The sequence below is a fragment of the Thermobia domestica genome, chromosome 7 (genome assembly GCF_964235325.1).
Source record: "Thermobia domestica chromosome 7, izTheDome1.hap1.1, whole genome shotgun sequence".
In the NCBI taxonomy this organism is placed as follows: Eukaryota; Metazoa; Arthropoda; class Insecta; order Zygentoma; family Lepismatidae; genus Thermobia; species Thermobia domestica.
This window is the reverse complement of record NC_137460.1, coordinates 18,002,598-18,024,515: the sequence shown is the minus strand read 5'-3', so window position 1 is coordinate 18,024,515 and position 21,918 is coordinate 18,002,598. Positions and strand designations below refer to the sequence as shown.

The 21,918-nt window shown below is 35.0% G+C and overlaps 1 long non-coding RNA gene across 1 annotated transcript in view; it reads right to left on the bottom strand.

Moving 5' to 3' along the window:
* Positions 1-16,173, bottom strand: part of LOC145688833 (uncharacterized) — a 223,310-nt gene extending 207,137 nt beyond the window's left edge. Inside the window, exon 1 of the long non-coding RNA XR_014131997.1 lies at positions 15,789-16,173. This is a non-coding gene — a long non-coding RNA (uncharacterized LOC145688833). The remainder of the gene's footprint in view (positions 1-15,788) is intronic.
* Positions 16,174-21,918: the final 5,745 nt, after the last annotated feature.

Genomic DNA, 21,918 nt, shown 5'->3' with positions numbered 1-21,918 from the left:
ACAATGCCAGACCCGATGCAGCTGCGAAAACACAACAACTTCTGCAGCAATTCATGTGGGAAACCTTCGACCATCCACCGTATAGCCCGGACTTGGCCCCTTTGGATTTTCATCTCTTTACGAAGCTTAAAGACTTTCTGACGGGAAAAAGATTTGACAGCAATGAAGAACTTAAGCGAGGCGTGACTACGTATCTCAATACGCTGGCGGCGGAAGACTATGACGCTGGAATATAAAAACTGACAAACGGTATGACAAATGCCTCAATTTGCTTGGTGATTATGTGGAGAAGTAGTGTAAAGTAAACTCTTTCCAATAAAAATGTATATATTTGTTAATATGTACTACTGTGTCTTTATTGCACAAACGGGTACCACTTTCCGGATGGCCCTCATATATATATATACCTCTCTCTCTCTCTCTCTCTCTCTCTATATATATATATATATATATATATATATATATATATATATATATATATATATATATATATATATATATATATATATATAACCAGCTGGAATGCGTGGGGCAGGGAGCGGGTATGAGTAAATTAATGATCAATCGATCCATAGCGCAGCAAATCTAGTTGCACCATTGGATCTCCAATACTTATATATTCATAATATCAGGCAAATGGAACAAGGGTTTCATATTTTGACTAGTACTTTTGGGATTTTAGCCGACTGTGCGTCGGTAGGAGAGAAGAAAATATGGAATTCATGAAAATAATGGACTTCGAAGTATCAGTGAATTTACACGTTTCATAGCCTCTACATAGACAAAAATGTTTTTCAGATGTTTGTGCATCTGTTCGTCAGTTTCTTCGTTCTTTCCTATGTAGGCCTATATACACTTCCCTGGAAACCATACCGTTTTAACGTATCTACATCAAATTTTAAATTTAAGAATTCTCTAAGATTTTCTGAGATAAATATAGTTTAATATAAAGATAAGTTCTGAGATAAAGATAAGTTCTAAGATAAGATAAAAAGAGTTTTCTTTTGGAATTTTCTTCCTACCTCTAAAAATAGGTATAGCTTACTGGAGGCTGGAAACCAAAATTTGCAATTTTTCCTACAACAGCTTTAATGATTTATTTTAAATACTTTAATAAATTAAGATACCATTAGCAACCCTTAACACGTTATAACCCATACAATATTTGTAGAAAATATCCAAAGGAGTAACTTTGTTAAAAAGACAATTGTCTAAAAATGTCTCAAGCAATTTTGTTCATATTTTATAAACAAATATTTAATTAGCAGACCTAAGATGTAAGTCATTCCTCTGTTATTTTTTAATAGCTGTTATTTCACTTCCAGGATGTTTCTTTCGAGTGAGTTTTTCACAAACAACTAACATGATTAGTCCTCATTTCATAAATAAGTATTTCATTAATTACCCTGTAATCTGACGTAAGCCGAAAAAAAAGTCCAAAAGAGTTCCTACATTCTTCGAGGTGAGATTTATCAAACTATTTTCACATAAAAGCTCTGACGATTTTGGTCATATATATATATATATATATATATATATATATATATATATATATGTGTGTGTGTGTGTGTGTGTGTGTGTGTGTGTGAAATCTGGAGTAAAAGTGGATCTGAAAAGGTAGGGAGACGGGCAGCATGTCATCAAGCAGTCCCCCTGCCTATATATAGGGCCGGATCCAGGATTATCTGCGGGGGGTGCATCAATAACTACCAGTACATTTGAATTAAATTTGAGGTTTTTAAATGCCTTTAGGCATCTGTGATGTGAATGAGGAATTCCTTTGGAAATGCTAAGTGTCTGCTCTCGATGAATTCTTTTCCTTCAACCTTCAGAAAATTGACTTAAACTATTGATTTTGCAAAACTCATTGCTAGCTTCTTACTTTAGGTAGTATATATTTACAACGAAGGGCGGGGTTGTGCACGTGCACCTTTGCACCCCCTAAATCCGGCCCTATATAGCCCCTATATATATATATATATATATATATATATATATATATATATATATATATATATAGATAGATAGATAGATAGATAGATAGATAGATATAGATATATATATATCAACGCTATGACGAAGGGTAAGCCGTTTCTTCGGAAAGGGTCTAGGAGTCGTTTACGCTTGTGGTAAATTTTATTTAGATGATTTTGTCATGAAGGGCTTAGCCGGTTTTGTTCATAGTTAAGAAACAAAAGTTAACAATCCTATTCCAAAGCTCCCTCTCAAGCTCTTTCTTCCGGAGAAACGAATTGTATAATGGCAACATAACTTGATTTAGTTCAATAAATGAAAACGAAACAGTTGAATATTGTGGTCCGTATTTTTAAAATTAATCCCTCTCTAAATATGTTTTAAATAGACATACACTTAAGACTTCTCGAATACCATTAATTAAATAGTTTTAAACAGCAATGAGTATTATGCTTACTTAACCTCCATTTTAAATTCCTTAATTAGTAAGAATAGAATTAATAGCCCCCTACATTTACCTTGTCCAATGAAATGAAATGACATCTTTCAGTTTTACTTCCCACACATTTCCCGGCTAAAGGAAAAAGTAGAAAATAATGATGACAAATGAATGCATGCAATGGAATGATTAAAGTGGCAGGAAACTGAATAATCCCGAGAAATACCATGGACACGGTGTTCGTCCACCACAAAGTCCACTTGTTGTGAGTTGGGATCGAACCAGGGATCCCGTTCACCAGAGGTAAACGCTCTATCATTTAGTCACCCACACCCTTTTAGCTTTATATTAAGAATTAAACTAGCTTGTTGCTACTCGTACCTGGGATGAAAGAAATTGTCGCAAAAAAAAAAAAAAAAAAAAAAATGAAAGGTCGATGAAAAAAAAATTAATAGTTCCATTATGATAATAAAGTCCTGAATTACCTACAACGTACTTTTACAATAAATAGAATTTCATTATAGAAAGTGTCTCAGGCATCTATCCATAAAAAGCGAGTCTGTTTTTATACGGGATAATAAACGTTTTTGAAATGTTCAGTATTATTGTTATTATTATTGGTGTAGTAGGTTGTTTCAGTGAAAGTGTGCAAATATTAAATTTATGATTACCAAACTTAAAAATCGTGTGATATGTAACAATTAAGAATTTTAATAAATTGTGCCTCTTAAACATATTTATGTAACTAAACTTTTGTGGCTGCTTGTTTGTCTGTACCAGAAATGCCACGAAATATATGTAAATAAATAAATAAAATGTAAAAATAACGCAATCTTATATTAAGACTAAAAAAATTGGATATTTTTATTACAGCCAAATGTTTTGCCCACACTGTACATTACCATTTTTAAAAAAATAGTTGAACGCCCATCTGTGCTGCTAAATTTCATTTTGGTTAAATCATTATTAGATGTAAAAGAAAAATTGGTAGAAAGTAAACCATTTACAAACACAAATATTATTATTTATCGGTTGTATTTAAAGCTCTGTTAAATCCTATACGCAACCAAATGTTTACTTTCACAGAGACATTCTGCATACAAAAAGACCAACATAACACACATAAATACATTTGACGGTTAAACTACCCACTCTGTTTACAAACGGAAAATGTAGTTTACCATATTACGGATAGAGGTCGTGACAAAACACTAATTCCAAAACCATACCATGAAGCACTATTTAATCCACAACATACACACACCACACAATGAATTAATTAGAACGAGCTGCGGGGAAAATTAATTAGCATGCTTGAAACATTAATAAGTATGTAGTGTTTTAATCATTTCATGAAAGAAAATTCTGCTGATTTGAAATTAAATATTTTGTCCGAAAAAAAATGTATTTCACATTTTTGAATCATTTATTGATACAGGTGATTTTATAAGGAAAGTTTTCTTTAAAAGAAATATTCCGTATCAAAATTCCCTTTTGTCACACATTCTATAACCAGCAATTCCAATAAGTAATTTTTGGTATGTAATAAGCTTTATTTTATTATTGGTAATTATCGATTATAGTTGTAAGTGTGGAGCGGCTTAAAATTTTAAATGAACTCTTCCCCCTCCCCCCATTCAAACAAATGTATGTCCTAAACGTTTGTTGGTAGTTGCTTGCAGGCCCGTATCCACGGGGGGCTAGGGGCCGCCCCCTAAACTTTGGCTGTCCCCCCTAAAAGTTTCACGGAAGGCTTGCAAATGAACTATAATATGGTGATGAAGTATAATAGGATTAGGTCGCCCCCCCTAACTTCTACCGGCCACCCCCTAAATTTTTGGGCTTGCTATGGGCCAGGTTGCTTGCCTGGGCCAGAAATACCTAGAAATATAAATGAATAAAATTTTAAAATATGCTAACCTTATATCAAAGTATAAAAATTAAATATTTTTCTGAGGTATGTCCGGAAAGTAAGTACCAGAAAACAAGGGCGCCCATCAGGGGGGGGCTTGCCCCCACCTTAGAGGAAAATGTACTTCAAGAGATTGAAAACCCAATAGAATTTTTAGAATAATTACATCAAAATTTGAAACTATATTTGAAATTCGCTTATATTTTCCTCCTTCTGGGAACCACAACATGGGAGCCCTTGCCGGAAAAATTAAAATATTTTTGTTCAAGCCTAATTTACTTTTACGTGGAAGAACACATCTTAAACTACGTTTCGACATAGTTTCCACCAATGTTCAAACACTTGTCACAGCGGGTGACCAGTTTGTTAAAGCCTTACTCATAGAAACATTCCGCCAGTGAACAGAACCAGAACTCCACAGCGTTTTCAGGGCGTTCGTCACTTTCAAAGAGCTTACCGCCGAGCTCACGCTTTAGGTGAAGAAACAAGTCGTAATCAGATGGCGCCAAACGCATGGTGAAACTGCTCCGAACCAAATTATCCTATTAATGTTTGGGTGACACCAGCGGTATGCGGACAAGCATTGTTATGGAGCAACACAACTCCTTTACTGAGAATCCCCCTCCGTTTGTTTTGAATTGAACGCCGAAGGTTTCTCAATCTCACAGTATTTTAAACGGTGCGTATTTGCCGGACACTGGAGGATGTTTCGTTGTGGAAGGTTTGGAAAAGTTACTCTTCCGCTCTGACAAGGTTTTGAACATTGGTGGAAAGTAAATCGAAAAGTAATTTAAGATGTGGTCTTTTATGTAAAAATAAACTTGGCTTGCAGAAACCTGTTTTAGTAGACAGTGCTTTCTTTCTCTACAAGCTTTGTATTAGAGAGTGATATTTCACCCACCTTGTTCGTAACTATTTAGAAAAAATAGTTGGATACATCAAATGCAATTCAGAACTTTATTTTGGTTAATTTGTGATTAATTAGTTATTTGGTTAATTAATAATCTACCTTTTGTAGAAATAGAAATAATAGATTGGCTGAATAAAATTGGAAGTGGTTGATTTCTGTCACTCCCGGTTTAAACAAGATTAAGTAAGGAAATCTGAGATTAAATGGTTACTATATTCGATGGCATTTCCTCCTTTAATAAAAAGTAAAAGATGAACACGAAATATACTACTCTATAGTGATGAATATTAAAACCGGAAATGGTTGATTTATATCACTTCCGTTCTATGGATCACTTTCTTCGACATGCTTGTTCTGATTCTCTATATCTTGGCCACCATTGGTGTTGGTTCTACATTTTAATACACTTGAGTGTCTTAGTCTTCTGGGCAGGGAAGGTAAATATTTGGTTTATAAAACAAAATGCTTGAGAATACAAAAGGGGTGGCGCAACCACCTGTCAGAAACTAAAGGAAGAAAGACAAGGAGATAATGGCATTTATACACTTAATTACAAAAGAATTCTATAGGCTGAGTAAAAAGTAGGTCCCTTTTTACTCATTCGTGTATATTCTTATCACCTAGTGAACACTGCATGTGTTTTCCACGCATCTGGTTTCGGGTATGATTACCAGTGGGTGTACTCAAGACGGAAGCAATTCCAGAGCTCCTTCATGGCTAAGCGGTAGCGTATACACCTTTGGCGTGTGAGACCCGGGTTCGTTTCCCGGCGGAAACTCATGTCGTTCGGATTCCACGTTAATCAGTAGGACGATGGCTATATTCTCACATAGCCTCGCTGTTCAAAGGGACGTTAAACTCAAAATCAACTCACCTCACCTCACCTCGGATGCAATCCTGCGTATTTGTTTGGAGCCTATTATAAACAATATGTTCCGTCTCAAATAGCCTCACTGTTGTGATGTTAAATTGAAATCAAGCTAATGTAATGTTACGTATGTTCTCATCCAATATTACTTACAGTTCAATCCAATTTTACCTATAATCCAACATAATGGTAATAAATAAAATTCAGCTAAAGAATCCGCACATGTTTCTTCATTTCTGTATCTTTTTAATGTGCTTTATATCAGAACTACTCTTGATGTTCCGATGCATTCATTACTTCAACTTAAAAAAGCAAATATTTATAGTTATTTAGAACCAGAATATTCATGACAAAGATGAAAAGTAATTCATGTGTTTTCGCTCTAACTCCCAAAACTTTTTGTAAGATAATGGAGTATAAGGTTTGTTTAAAAATATAACCCACCATCCAAAAAATAAAATTGAAGAGCTCAATTGCAAAAGAGCCCAAGGCAAGAGAGTCAGTTTTTCAGGAGACGATTTTTTTGTGTGTGTTTTCATCATTTATTTCTGTGAAAGAAAAGTAATCTACATAAACGAAAATTGTAATTATCTACTTTTCGTAAGATAACGGTGAAATTATCATATCTATAGCAAGAATTATACAGGGTGTTTCAAAACAACACCGACAACGTTTGGGAGATGATTTCTGACACCAAGATAAGGCAAAAAGTATAGACCAACTTCGGTGCACAAGTGCTTCCTTTCGGAGTTATAGGCTGCCAAAAACATGAAAAAATGAACTTCAAAGTTCCATAACTCCAAAACTATGGAACCTACCGTAGTCGGGTCAAGACTTCACTTAGATACTAATATGTGCACTATCCAAAAATACATGTTTCAGAATTCTGAGGTACTCACACAACAATTGTAATAGAGGGATTTGGGTACGGGCATGTAACTTGAAGTACTCAATAACTACCTCTATAAAAATTGTTGCGGAAGTACCACAGAATTATGAAACTGGGTTATTTGGATAGGGCACATACTAGTTCCTTAGTGAAGCCCTGTCCCGACTACGGTATTTTCCATAGTTTTGGAGCTATGGATCTTTAAAGTTCATTTTCTTCATGTTTTCAACAGCTTATAACTCCGAAAGGAAGCATTTGTGCACCCAGGTTGGTCTATAATTTTTGCCTTATCTTAGTGTCAGGAATCACCTCCCAAACGTTGTCAGTGTTGTTTTGGGAAAACCCTGTATAAGCGTTTTTGGCACGAGTTACAAAATAACTTCAGAGAATACTGTTGACTAAGGACATTTTGGAAAACAACGCTGTTTTCTTTTGCCTACAATTAATTTAATTTATGGAGTTTCGGCATTAATATCACTTTAATTTACGGACATGCTGAAATGGAACTTAATAGAAACAATATCTCAAAATTGACAAAAATTGACTTAGGCTCTTTTGGAATCCACCGCTTCAATTGTATTGAATACAGTTTGTAATTATTGTCCTATGATAAGAAATTGCACAATTGTGAACAGGAACACATAATTGTTTCTTGAAGAACGTCTTGGACACTGTAAAACAGATTGTCTCACAACATCAACATTTTTAGGAGTACGAGCACAGCCAGATGATTTTTTTTAAAGACTGAATTACTTTTTGAAAATTGTTAACTCACAGTAAGGTAGGTTTCCAATCAGGAACATTTTCATTACGTGGAATAGCAAACCTTAAGCATAAAGTTTTTTGCAATGTGATCACAAATGTATTGCTTTTGAAAAAACGTTTTGACTACAAAATGAAATGAAATCTTTAAAAGTCCCACGGTTATGCCAGTTATGCTAAAGGAGTCGGTGATTATGAGAAATGAATGAATGGTGGAATGAAGAAAGTGGGAGGAAACGGGAGAATTCCGAGAAAACGCACGAGCACGGTGTTTGTCCACCACAAAGTCCATACGGCGCAAGCTGGGATCGAACCAGGAACCCCAAGCACCAGAGGTGAACGCTTTACCACTGACATTTCGATTACGTATGTATTACGATGAGCTCCTGGCAAAATTATAATGACGAATGAAAACAGCTGAGCGTTAGAAACAATCTCCCACGTCTCTCGCCCCTCTACTGACAGCGCTACGACTAATCAAAAAGTCTGAGGTTTTTTCAGGAGTACTCCTGGCAAGTATTGTTTTTTCAGCTATTGTTAGATTTCAGCACACAAACAGAACTTAGTAATTTAAATTAGAATATAATAGTTACAAAGTATATTTAATAACCTTTAATATATTTGGATCAAAAGATCCATTTTACTTGAATCAAACATTTTCTTGTAGGCCTTATATCTGGAGAACTATATATAGTGTGTAGCCAAACCCAAACTATCACTTAACTCGTTATGATGTGCTTATTCCGTAGAAAATACGAAAACTGAATTTAGGGGCCGTTCAAAAATTTTGTGTCCCCTGATCCAAAAACTAACTATTGGTCAAGATTGCAATCTTTTGATTCATTTTTTGGGATCATTTCTAAAATTCTTGGCGGAGATCGCAATCTTTCGATTCTTTTTTGGTGTCATTCCTAAAAATTTCTTGAACAAGATTGTAGGTTTTTTTTATCCATTTTCTGGATCGTTCCTAAAATCTTGGCCAAGAAAGCAATCTTTTGATCCATTTCTTTTATCATCTCTAAAATTCTTGGCCAATATCGCAATCTTTTGATGCACTTTCTGGATCGTTCCTAAAATTATTTTTGAATAAACAAGGTTATATCTGTAATACTTTTAATTTTATTAAGTATGTCATTTAACAAAATGTAACTATATAAATTCAACATTGTTTTCTACCAAAAGCGCAAGAACAAAACAAAACAAAAACACAAACATCAAGCAGAAGCGGTTCTTTCAGATGGGAACAGTTCTCTTCGGCACTATATGAAGCAAATTGCAAGTAATGTAATAAATAATACTGCAATATAAAATAATGGAAATTAATAACAACAATGAAATTTAAATATTATTTCTAAGAAGCAAACACAATTAGAATAAATATTATGTTACAGGTAGATGAATCAACATTTAAAGTTTAAACCTAAAATACTGTTAAATTTCTCTGAACATTGATATATTATTTTTATTATTATATTGTTCGCTTGTTTCTGTTGTACTAGAGAAGAAACACCTCCTTTTAATTTTATTACCTTTTTATTGGTCACCCTGTATATGGAACAGGGTATATGTATATTTAATTTAAGCCAATGTGACTCTCTAAAAAATATCAGACTATTACTCTGCTATCGGTAGAAATTTATTGACAAACAAGGAATTTGGTGAGGATCATTGAAAGGTCAACGGAGACAATGCACTGGAGGATCACCCGATGACCTATGGCCTTTTTCACATATGCATCTTTATACCTTAGTGACGATCGGAAAGCAGTATTCCTTTTTCTTTAAGCACTGAACTTGACAATGCGGTGAATGTTGACTTTCCATTAAATTATTTTCGTTTCGCCGGCCTTTGTTCAACGGTTCTGGATTTAAAAACGCATTTTCCTTTCTTACTTAAAAAAAATAAGTAAATCCCTAAAGAAAAGAGAGGAAAGGTATGAAACAAGTGACGACAAGCTTTTCGTAAAAGAACCTTTTGAAAACTCCTTACCATCACACTTCTTTCCTCTTTGTTAGTACTGAAACGGTTGAAGACTGCCATCTAGCGGACTGAACTTCCTTTTCTTTTTTGTGTCTTTATTACTAAGCCTTAATTAATTAGTATGATAAATGATACATCGTTTTTAATTAAGGGTTTCGTAACAAAAGAACCCGCCACTGCAATTTGAAAATTTAATTATTCTTGTAAAGAAAAAAGTCATTTAATAAAATTAATTTCATTCTTTTTATCTTCAAGAGGTAAAAAAATCATATCGTAAAACGAGCAAAAACAGTTATGCACGTTCCTTTTGTATTACTTCCTAAGTAGATTTTTCCAGGACGATGTAAGATATTTTTACTCACGTATCGCTCAAATAATGTAACGGGATGATCACGGACAGTCGGGTCTTTGAGAAATTGTGGCCGAAAAACTGTTCTATACAATAACAGTATTTTTCATGGACGTTTAGCCATCATTGATTGGTTAGTCGGTACATCTTATCTTCCAGGTACTGCTGCAGGACCACCATAAGGAAGGCAATCCGGACAAATGTCACAGAGCCAGGCCGTTGTCGGGGGGTGTAGAAAAATATTAAAGTTACAGTAATACCCAAATAGCACACCAATGTCTGCGAAACGTGCGAGATTGATCCGCAATGGACAACGGAACATCCCATGATCATCCGAATTTGCTCTCGGAACATCCATGGGACCTCCGGAGGATATCCTATTGTCCCATACTATCTCGAAAAACGGTATATTCAACGGGATCTCACTGGTAAATCCTGGGATAATGTGGTCCTAGATATATCCAGAGTGAGATTTCCCTGTGATTTCCTGTCTCATCAAGGACGTCTCGTGAAAATCCTTTAGAACGTCCCATGCAGGACGTTCATGGTACGTCTACTTATTGTCCCGATAATCCCGGGAACTATATAGGATAATTGTGCTATATTGTCATATAAGTTTTCTTCATTCAATTGTGGTTTCTTCAACTTCGAAATTCCTGTCGAATATTTGTCCATATACTACAATGACTATGATCATCTTTTAATATTGTAGATCTAGCATATTAATTATTTGTTGCTAATTAGACTCTCTCCTTTGTACACTATAGGTCAGAGATGAAGTGGGTCAGTAGGTCAATACTTGTAAGTTAATCAGTGAATTGTTAATCAACAGAACCTGACCCACTGCGACCCACCGTGACCAACCCTGACACACTGACTCACTGGCCAACCATGATCCACTCTGACCTAATGACCTACTTTGACCCACCGACCCACTCTCCTCAGTGCATTATAGACAGCATCTTCTGAACACTGGTGAATTTGTCTACGTTTTGCTTTCAAGGATTCCATTTTTCTTCATTTTTCATTTGTTTTTATTTACTTACCTGAAATGAGTTTATCTAAGTGAAAAAGGTACTGAATATTGATGAAAAAGACCATTAGGCACTTTTGGATATTGATATTTGTAATAATAGCAATGAGACTTATTACTTGGCTTTCAAAACACAGTCTTTTTTTCCTTTACGTTACTTCGCCTACTTTACCTTGATTTAGGACTTTCAAACTTCATTCTATTTTCCACTGAAAAATATGTATATTTGAACAAGGAAAATATTATATATGATAATTTAATTGAAATTCATCCTAATATGGCCCATTACAAACAGTTTATCATTTTATATCGTATAACTGTGCAAGCTTATCATATACAAAAAAAAAAAAAACTTTTTAGTTCGCAAACCAGTAAGGAAAAAGGACGTCTTCTGGTGAACTGCAAGATATTCTGTTTCGAGTAATCTGTGGTTGAACTTGTGTGAATTTGTATTTGTGTGTGTAAAACTTCCGGTGCAAAATCGCACCCAAATATGGCTCAAAAATGCAGCAAGAAAGAGTGAGTAAACTTGCGGTGGACTAGAATGATTTATAAAAAGTAGTCCCCTTGAACATCGTTAATCATCGGACTTCAATCCTCAAAATATAAAATTTATTTACCTTTCCCTTCAATATTAATTCATTAAAACTGAAGAAATGCACCTAATTAATGAATTAGTTATATCACGTGTAAATAAGACATGATGTGGCAATATAGCGGAGGCGGAGGGGTACAGTCGAACCAATCCTGCTTTTTGTAGTATCGAACATGTTATTTCAAAAACAGTTTTCTACTGCTCCTTTAACCTGTCATTTGGAACTTAAAGCAGTTAAAGGAATAATGAAAACAAAAACGTGATGTGAAAAGAAATTGCTGTTAACATTTGATTCAACAGAGAAAAGAACGCAGATACTGTAAAATCTTTTTTAGTTTTTTTTTTTTTTGTATCTTTTACTCGAAATTTCTTCATAGTTTGTTATTAAAATACTTACTAAAATATCCTCATTTTATTGTCCTTGCAAACCAATATATGTTGCCAGTAAAATAGGTTAGATTGATCGAGCTCTTGAGCGTTCAGTATTTCATGTCACGCCCCTCTACCCCCCCTACCCCCCCTGATTACTAAATTTTTGCTAAACGAACCAATATATGTTCCAGTAAAATAGTTTAGAATGATCGAGCCCCTAGTGTGATAACCACAGTATTTTATGTCACGGACCCCGCCCCCCTTTCCGAAATCCTGCCTATACATGCCTGCACACCGTGAGGGGTGCACCCACGGAGGGGGGCCACCGGATCCTAACATTACAAATTATTTCGTAATTCGACTAATATTTTTTGACTTTCTTAACAGAACTGTACTTGCTACCAGAAAAATGATTTTTATAAGCGTAAGAGTTTTTATATAAATAATTTGGTTCTATTATTTGTTCTCTAAGAATATAGATTGCAGTCAATATCAATTAGCCTACGTATCGTTACGTAGGGTGCAGAATAGGACAGGTTCAATATTACATAGATGGGTTGAATTTTTCTCAGTAGACGTTTCTGGTTGTGAGCCTGGACACCGTATTTCCTGGACATCCCACAAGTACCATAACTATACTGGGATATTGTAGCTCGTAGTATAAACTGTAAGAATAGTAGAAATATTGAAGTGGTTTTTGATGTCAATCACTGTACCTTCCTGATGGAAAAAAGGTATTTCCACATCATAAAATCGTTCTGTTTTATTATTGGTCAAGAAGGAAGAAGCTCAAAAATATCCTACAAGAATTCAGTTTCCGGGACATAAGGGGGCGTCTGACTTTGTACAGAACGTTATGGGACATCCATTGAGAAAACACTAGCCTTTAGTGGATATCCCGATATTCAAACACGGATGTCCATTGGACATTTCAGAACAAAGGCCAGTACAATTAAATTAGAAAAAAATTACAAGCAAAAAACGTAACTACAAACACCCATTGGAATTGGAATTTTCCTAGCGAACGTTGTATATTCATTCTACGTAAAGCATGTATATAAAGTCATCATATTGAAAGGTGGCACCAGGGACGCCCGCAGAATTTATTTTTACAAAAGAATATGTGAAACAACAGTGACATACACAAAAAGTCGGGAATACACACACAGTTTGGTACACGCGTGCGCACACTATATCATATTAATCAAAAGATATTTAGGCAAATATCCTTATTAATTTTAGTACTTAATGTAAATATATGAGTACTATTGTATGTGACAGAAAATGAAGATGTTTTGCCATGCATTTCCTAGAATCGACCCGCATCACTCGGAAACAGTCCCGCAACTAGAGGGAGCCAAGGGGAGCCTGGCCCCCCTAAACTTTTCATTGCCCCTCCAGACCTCAATACAAAATCCTATTATTAATACAAAAATCACAATTTAGATATTTGTAAGAGAATTTTTAATGATTTGCCCCCCTATCGTATTCATCCCACCCAAACTTCTGTGTCTGGTTGCGGGCCTGCTCCAAAATCCAGAGGTTGCAACGTCCCCCAGTTGTCCCTGCTGCGGGCGACCATGGTGCCAGCAAATCATATCAATAGACCTACGATGCACAGGTCTTCGTTAATGAAAAAAATGCAATTCAATTTAGGTCTTCAAGAAAGAACTAGGGACAAATATAATCTTGGGAAGCCGATAAAATAAATTATGAAATCTCTGTCACTGATGCCGTAAAGAATTATATTTATTCAGTAAGTGAAAAGATCCGACAAACTCAGGCAATCCTCTTACTGTGCATAGTTGTTTCTCGGAGGGTTTTAGGAATAATTGCTGGGCATTATTAGGTAGAAAAATGCCAACAGGACATACCAATCCTCATCTGAGTTATGAAGAACCGCTACGTTAGCAAAAAATGTTTGTTTCATGCACAGGAACAAACAGGAGAAGCACAGTTTTATTTGAAGCCACTTAGAGTTCCGAAATTAAGTATGGACGTAGCTAAATATCTTTACAGCCAACTAACATCAAATTCAATAAACCATTTCTATTTTCTATAATGTGCAGCAACATGCTAAATTTCACTTGAGTAATGGCAACTGCTCATGAAATGTCATCAGAACTAGAAATTGCCTCTAAGTGATTATGGTAACTTGAAATAAATTTTATGTGAATACTCACTGGAATTTTAGTTTATGGTTTATATATTATCAGTTATTGATTTAAAGTTAGTCCCACCACATACTAAATAACACACATGAGAGTCGATTAAAAATATATGAGAATAGATTAAAGAGGTGTCGTTGACATGTAGTTCTAGCAGCATACGTGATAGGCACTGCCATGGTCACAGTGATGTTAATGAGTAACTGCAGTAATATAGTCAGACGATAGATTGAGCCGATTTGCTTTAAGATGTGTTGCAGAACGGAAACTTTGCCACCCTTTATGAAAAAGTTCGAGTTTCCCTCTTTCAATCAAAAATTTACCTATTTACAAAAAGTTGCACGGCAATTTAATTGATTGCCAACTCTGTTGATAATTACAACAAAATACCAATGACGGTCGTTGGCTAAACTACTGCTTCCCGCTGTTGAGCAAACAGGTACTATCTGCACCAATAGGAAGGTTTCATTACAATCACCCAAAATGAACCAAACGATCATGTAACATCACACAAAGCAAGAAAAGTGGCAGCCTTTTTCATGGGAGACCCAGATTCGATTCCCGATGAGAGCTTATGTGTTTCGGATCCCACATTCAGCTGTAGGTCCACGTTTCATATGGCTTCGCAGCTCAAAGGGACGCTAAACCAAAAATCAAATCAAAACGACTTATCTTCATATAAAAATTGTTGTCTTTCTTAAGGTCAAAGTGAGACCTACAGATAATATTTGTCTTCGATAGACGAGACCGAAGCAGCGCATACTATTACCGTAAAGTTGTTTGTTTTTTTTTCTGACTGTGATTGTAGAGTTTAGTAGTAGCTATAAAAATACATGAGAATAAGTTCAAATAAGGAAAGAAGCATGTCATTTCCCGAAAGGGGAAAAAAAAATATTTAATTAGTTCAGCGATAAATCTTTTGTTGTGGGTTTGCTTCGTAGTTCATTACAGAAACATTCTTCCGTACGAATACAATCCACACTGTTTGCGATGCTAATTGAGACAGATGTTGGTACAAGGAGAGAGATGGTCATAGTGATCACGAAAGGGAGAAATATAGGTTTTGAATAAGGTGAGATTTAGTGTTTCCGTCAAGAAATAGGTACGCTGAAGTGAAAGTGAGTGGTGGCAATTTGAGTAAACGTGTAGAGAAGGATATTTGTTTAACGAATGAGGTGTATGAGGTGGAGTGTTTGCGTGTAGATGATGTGGCTCTGAGGATTGACATAAAGCGAGGAGTTGAAATTTCTTTAAATTAATGAGGAAACAGATGACGTGAAATTGATAATAGAAATTTACGTATCGGTATGAGATGTGAAGGTGAAGCTGTATTAGGTGAGTTTTTGGGAGGAACAAGAAAGGAGAGACCAGGTCATTGCGTCGGTTTAGGAAAAAACATAGATATCTCAAGACTATATAGGTAAATAATTGGTAATAACGGAAGTAATCACATCACTATACTGGGTTTAAAATAACTTTAATGTTCGTTTAATACTTCAAGGAAGGATAAAAAACATAAAATGGAGATAGTACTTACCTTTGTTTGAGAGGGTCGCAGTTCTCCCCTTCGGCGCTGAGAGACATAGGCCATGCTATTTGCAGCAAGCTGTCTCTAATAATGACGTCCCATCCAAAATGACTTTCGCAAATTCTTTCCGAACGTACAAGACGCCGGCGACGAGTACTTCGTCCAGATAATCTTGGAGCACAACCTTCCATTGCTTCTTAACATTAATTACATTACGTCATAAGTGGGCGAATGCACCACTAATATCACTCGAAACACTCTCACTAAATAAACACTGCTCACAACGGAGAGTATGATTACACATTATCACTATTAACTATGTCGTTATGATATCGTCGTTGTGGTAACAGAAATCGAATCAAACAGTTATATATTATGCCTAGGCACACATTTAGTTAATTTTAAAGTTATCCGTTCATAGATCAAAGTGTTATTGAAATGTTTAAGTTTATATTGAATGCATTTCCAACACTTTAAAACAATAATATCCTTCGAATTATATTCTACAATAGTATTATATATTCATTATAGTTAAACAATTTTTCAGCGTGAAGTGTATATACAAGACATACATTTAGAGTTTATCATCGGGTGTAAAAGTGTAATCTCACTGAGAATCGAACCAAAGCGTTCTACGAAGCCACGAGAAAAAACACAGCAACTAATCCCCTACGAAAATATTTGCATTACTTATTTCAAGAGAGTCTTCGTATTGCATAGGCTTTTCATAGGCTTTGCATAGGCATAGGCTAAATTGTGTTATGTTGTAAAACATTTATTTATAGTTTCTATTTTTTTTTTTAAATAGGGATGTGTTATTGCTTAATACTCAAGGTAAATGGCTAGAGAATTTTGTAACAAAATTCCTACAATTGATAAGATACTTTCTTTAGAAAGAAAAACTTACTCGGATTTGTCATGTACTGTCCCAAAAAACTGGTCGTAATTTCTTTACTGTAAAATATTTAAAACATATATACTTTTAATTCCAGTCAATACGAAGTACATGTACATAGGAACATCCGTTTAAGCAATATTTATTTAGACAGATTTCAATGAATTTTACTAGTTTTTTTTTCGAATTCTGAAATTCTTCGAGCATAATGTTGCAAGATAGGAGAATGTAAAACTGAAGTTAACCTACAAATTGAATTTATTTATTGGGAAATCGTACGAGAATCCAGAGCAAAATAAATTATTAAACTGGCCAGATGTAGAAAAGACTTGTAAACTCTCTAAACAGTAACATGAAAATTAAACTTAACTCGAAAAAATGGTTGTAATTACAATGAACCTGTAAAACCTCCTACCAAGAAAGTTTCAAATAAATTTTGAAAAAGAAACTGTGTAACCTCTTATCCTGAATAAAAATTAAAATGAATGGTTAAGCACTATATAGGCTACCAATACGTTTTTGTTATAACTCTATGCACAGCAACTTTTAGTAAGTTACAGATCGTGGTTTTTGCTTTTAATTTACGATTTACGGCTCCGAAATTTATTACAGTTCAAATAGCCATTAAAATGTTCCATGTTCCAAACGTGTAAACCTATTCCCTCTTCTGATTCGAGTATTTTAAATGCCTCTGTATATTGTATGTATTGAAGACCTTTCAGTATGTTTACCTAGATGTTCTCTCTGAAAATTCTTTCTAGTTCACTTTTAAAGTACAGATACTGGGACACGAACACATGTGTAAAAGTGTCTCTTGATTTATTTCTAAATTACAACCTATTTTATTTCACAATAGAGGTCGCTCAAGCGTAATAGGTGCAAGTATGAAGTAACTTGGATTGCTTATAAGATTTGATAAATCTGGCAATAGCAGTAATAAATGCTAATGGATTTGTTTAAATTTTAATACCATAATTGTGATTATTACTTCATTTTTTAAAGTTTTTTTATGATTTTACCAACGTCCGCGAAGAGAATTGATATACTTAATTTACAAATACAGGCTATTTCTCTTCATACAGTGAGGGCTAGAAATTTGGATCATCTGTGCTCACAGTATATACTGCTAAAATATCCTTAGAATTGTCATACGAAAGGATGAGATATCACAGTACAAAAATTTGCCTTAGGTAATTAATCCACAATATTTTTCTAATAAAATTACGTAAAATATTTGTTCTTATTCTCTTTTGCATTCATACACCGCAAACAAAAACAGACGTATATATATTAGCACACAACACAAATGTTTACGTTATTTTTTAAATTCTTCACTTGCCTTCGCGGATTATATCTCTGTTAATAGTTTACGGACAGTTTTATTGGTACTTAAATAAACGCTGTTCGCAAGTATTGTACAAAGAGACACAACGTATGTTGTTATATGTTTGTTTTTATATTTTGATAATTCTAGTCACAATAGTACGAGCGGAATGTACTATAAACAAATCTGTTCATCAATAATCCATATTAACAGCAGCTCACGTTGTCTTTATTCTTTCATATCACAATTTGATCCCTAGGGAATAGTACAAACAATATTTGATCGACGTAAGAAACGTGTAAACCAATTTCAAGTTCACTGACAAAGTGCACTTAAGAAATTTCAGAAAAACTTGATACACTATTGATTTTATATTTAATTTTCTCAACTTTCTTAGAAGCAACTACTGTAAATAGTACTTTTTGTTACACAAAAGTGAGAAAATTGTTTTGCGCGACTCCTATTGTATTACTTACGTTATTGATCTATTAAAGTAAGTATTGATTGTTTGCTAGAGAATTTTGTTGCTAAAGTGTAAAACACACTTATGTTCTTTATTTTACGATGCGATTAACACACGAACTGTTTTAGAATTTTGTTTTTCGTATAATATTCACAAAATCACACACACACACTCGCGCGCTTGCTATTTTATCTGTCGATACCACTAGAAGCAACAGTTTGAATCCACAGGTTTCTATTTCTTTTAACTCAACACAAGAGCAACGCTGGTCACTGTAAGGGAGGGCGGTTTTATTCTTGTGAATACATTAATCCACCAAAGCTAGGAAAGGTGTTACATAATCATTTTATCTTTTCTTAGCGCACCTTCACGAAAAACAGAGGGGAAAAAATAAGCAACAATTACTGTAGACGACACACACGATTCCAATCGAAACACCGAAACTACTGCGGAACAGACACGGTACGACTGAATACGAAGGGGATTCCCGTACACGGCGTTGCTACCGCGCCAAAAATTATTGTCAAGGGCAGGTGCTGTTTGCGCATGCGCAAATTTCTGTCCGATTTTTTTCTTTTTCTTTTCTCCTCATGCACTCGTTCTCTTCGTTCTCTAGTTTCTACTTCTTCTCTGTTCGTTTCCTGTCTCCCGTTCGTTGTGCGTACTTTAAAACGGAATTGCATGTGTATGTGTGTGTGTCCGCCTGGAAACGCGTCTCATGTGGCTGTTCCTACCAGCAGAAGAAGACACACGGAATTCTCGTAAAATGCACATTGATTTTCGTTACAAAACGCGTTTCGGTGAAGAAAAAGACATTTCAAGCTTGAATATTTAATTATATTTTCGTTTACTAACACATTTATTGATATCTATTTTTATCTAAATTTGTTTTTACTCTTCGAAACAATGCAATGCTATAAATATCAGAAGTCTTATTCACCCGCTACGTCTGTTCTTCCGAATGTCGTCAATTAATGCAGAAACGATAAGAAATTGAGAATGTGTACCAAGAATAGGTTCAATTCCCACCAGGCCCTATCCACAGGGGGACTAGGGGGCCGCCCCCTCTAAACTTTGGCTGGCCCCAATAAAAGTTTCACGATAGGCTTGCAAATGAACTATAATATGGTGCTATGATTGGGTCGGGCCCCCTAACTTCGACCGGGCCACCCCTAAATTTTGGGGCTGGCTACGGGCCTGATTCCCATTCTTATGTTTCTATAAATACCGGAAGTGCTTAGAAATCTACCATTTCCAGTTTCAAAGTTGATGGCAATAGAACAGAAACGGTGATAGGTAGCGAGTTTTTTTTTCTTTTTTTAAGAAATGTATCCCGTATCCCAAGAATATCACTTGCACTCTTCTCGCTCTGCACTCTACCAAAAGCAAAAGTGGTTAGAAATATACTTGGATTTGTGGTTTCAGTGTTGCTGTCAATCAGCTACGCACCCATGTAGGGGGGTCCACTGGGTCCGGAGCCCCCACCGATAACTCAATAACTCGACAAACATTTATACACATTTTTAAAAATAAAATTAAACTTGTTTAGTGGAGAAATGATGGATGAATCCTAAAGATTCGATCTGAAAATTGTTCCGTGCTCTTTCTTTTTTTTATAAAACAATCTAGTTCTATCATTTTCTCTGTACTTAACAATAACGTAACATCTATTCGTCTATAATATCAATGATTATCCTGTTAACTGGGGAGTTTGCGAATCAGATAGTTGCATCTGAATGGGGGAAAAAATTGTTAAAAATGTGTATTATGAAATGAAATCTTTGAATTTTACGTACTACAAAAAATACGTATTAATTCGTCAGGGCTAATAAAAATCTTATGGCTTTTGAATTATGACGAACATAGTCGTTAGACTGCAAATACAATCAAAATTCTTATGACGAGTTGACACGTCATTAGCAGTTAAGAGGTTAAATACTAATATAGACATAATGGCTGGTATTGGTGGAGCAACCTCCTCCTTCCAAACTTTGTAGATCTCCTAACACAACATTGAGGGTGCGCGACTGGTCTCAATAGAGCAATAACTGTGAGAGATAGCCCGGAAGGAATTATGTGATATTCATTCAGCGCCACAAGAACCAATTTCATCTATTTCAGGCGAAAAATGCAGAAAAATGAACTGCGTTTTAACGGTAACCGTTGTATAATGTAAAAAAGATATATATATATATATATATATATATATATATATATATATATATATATATATATATATATATATATATATACAGTAAAAGCCCTTCATTCGCGGGGTATATGTTCCATAAATATGCCGCGAATACAGAAACCGTGAATACGGAATGGTAATTTATATGAGATTATAGGGGATACGTTCCTAGATGACAAAATAAAAAACAAATACATATATAAAAAAATAAATTTACTGTAATTGAAGTTTTTGACCATATTGATTAATTATTATTTTCAGGCTTAGGCAATGGTTTGAAGAATTTTATAATTTTTTCTTGCTTGGCAGTTTTTAAAAGCTCCTTCAATTCAGACTGATATTCAGCAGTGGCATTAGCAATTTGCCTCTTAAAAATAAGACTTCGTTCCATAGACGGATCAATTTTCATAAAGAAATCACAAAGCTCATTTGCCATTCTTAAACCTTCACTAAGATTTTTCAAATTATATGTCACGTTTCCAGTGCTTGTTGAAGCCTCTTCTTCAATGGGCTGTGAATTAAACATTTCCTCCAAGACTTAACCCTGCCAGACGCACACCCTAACACAAACGTGTAGATCAACTAGCAAGACGTTTTGTTAATATGTTCATGTAAATATAGACAAATATGTTCTTAAACTCAAACTTTTAATCACTGTCTGTATTTAATTTTAGGCTATATATTCTCTTGAAAAGAAAGGTGTTAACTAAAAAGCACGAACGATAACACTGTAGACCAGTGTTTCTCAAAGTGTGGGTCCCGGCCCACTGGGGGGTCGCAAGAGTTTTCCTTTTTAATTATGAAAATTTTATTTTGGTGCAGAAACTTATGTTGTGAAGCACTACTGAGAAAATGAAAATTGGAAGCGTTTGTTAATGAAGTGAAGAGTAAGTGATAACTCAGAGCGCTGCCCTGTTGTACAGTCCGTAGAGATGCTAGGTTACGATGGAAAGAGAATGAGTGAGGCAAAATCTGTCACAGGGTAGGTCATTGAGTCGGGAGTAGTGTTAGCTCTGTGTTACCTTTCTATGAAAAAAGTTTCTCTCTTTGCGCATGCGTACAATTTCGTATGATGCAGTTATTGGGAAAGAACCTTAATGTGTATTTGGATAAAAGTAGGTGGGCCACAAAATACTTTTTATTATTTAATATGGGTCGCAACAACAACAAGTTTGAGAACCACTGCTCTAGACTGTTTTTCCTACATGTAAGTTCTGCGCTCTATCGGCAATATATAAATGTTCCTAATAAATTTCTTCCATACAT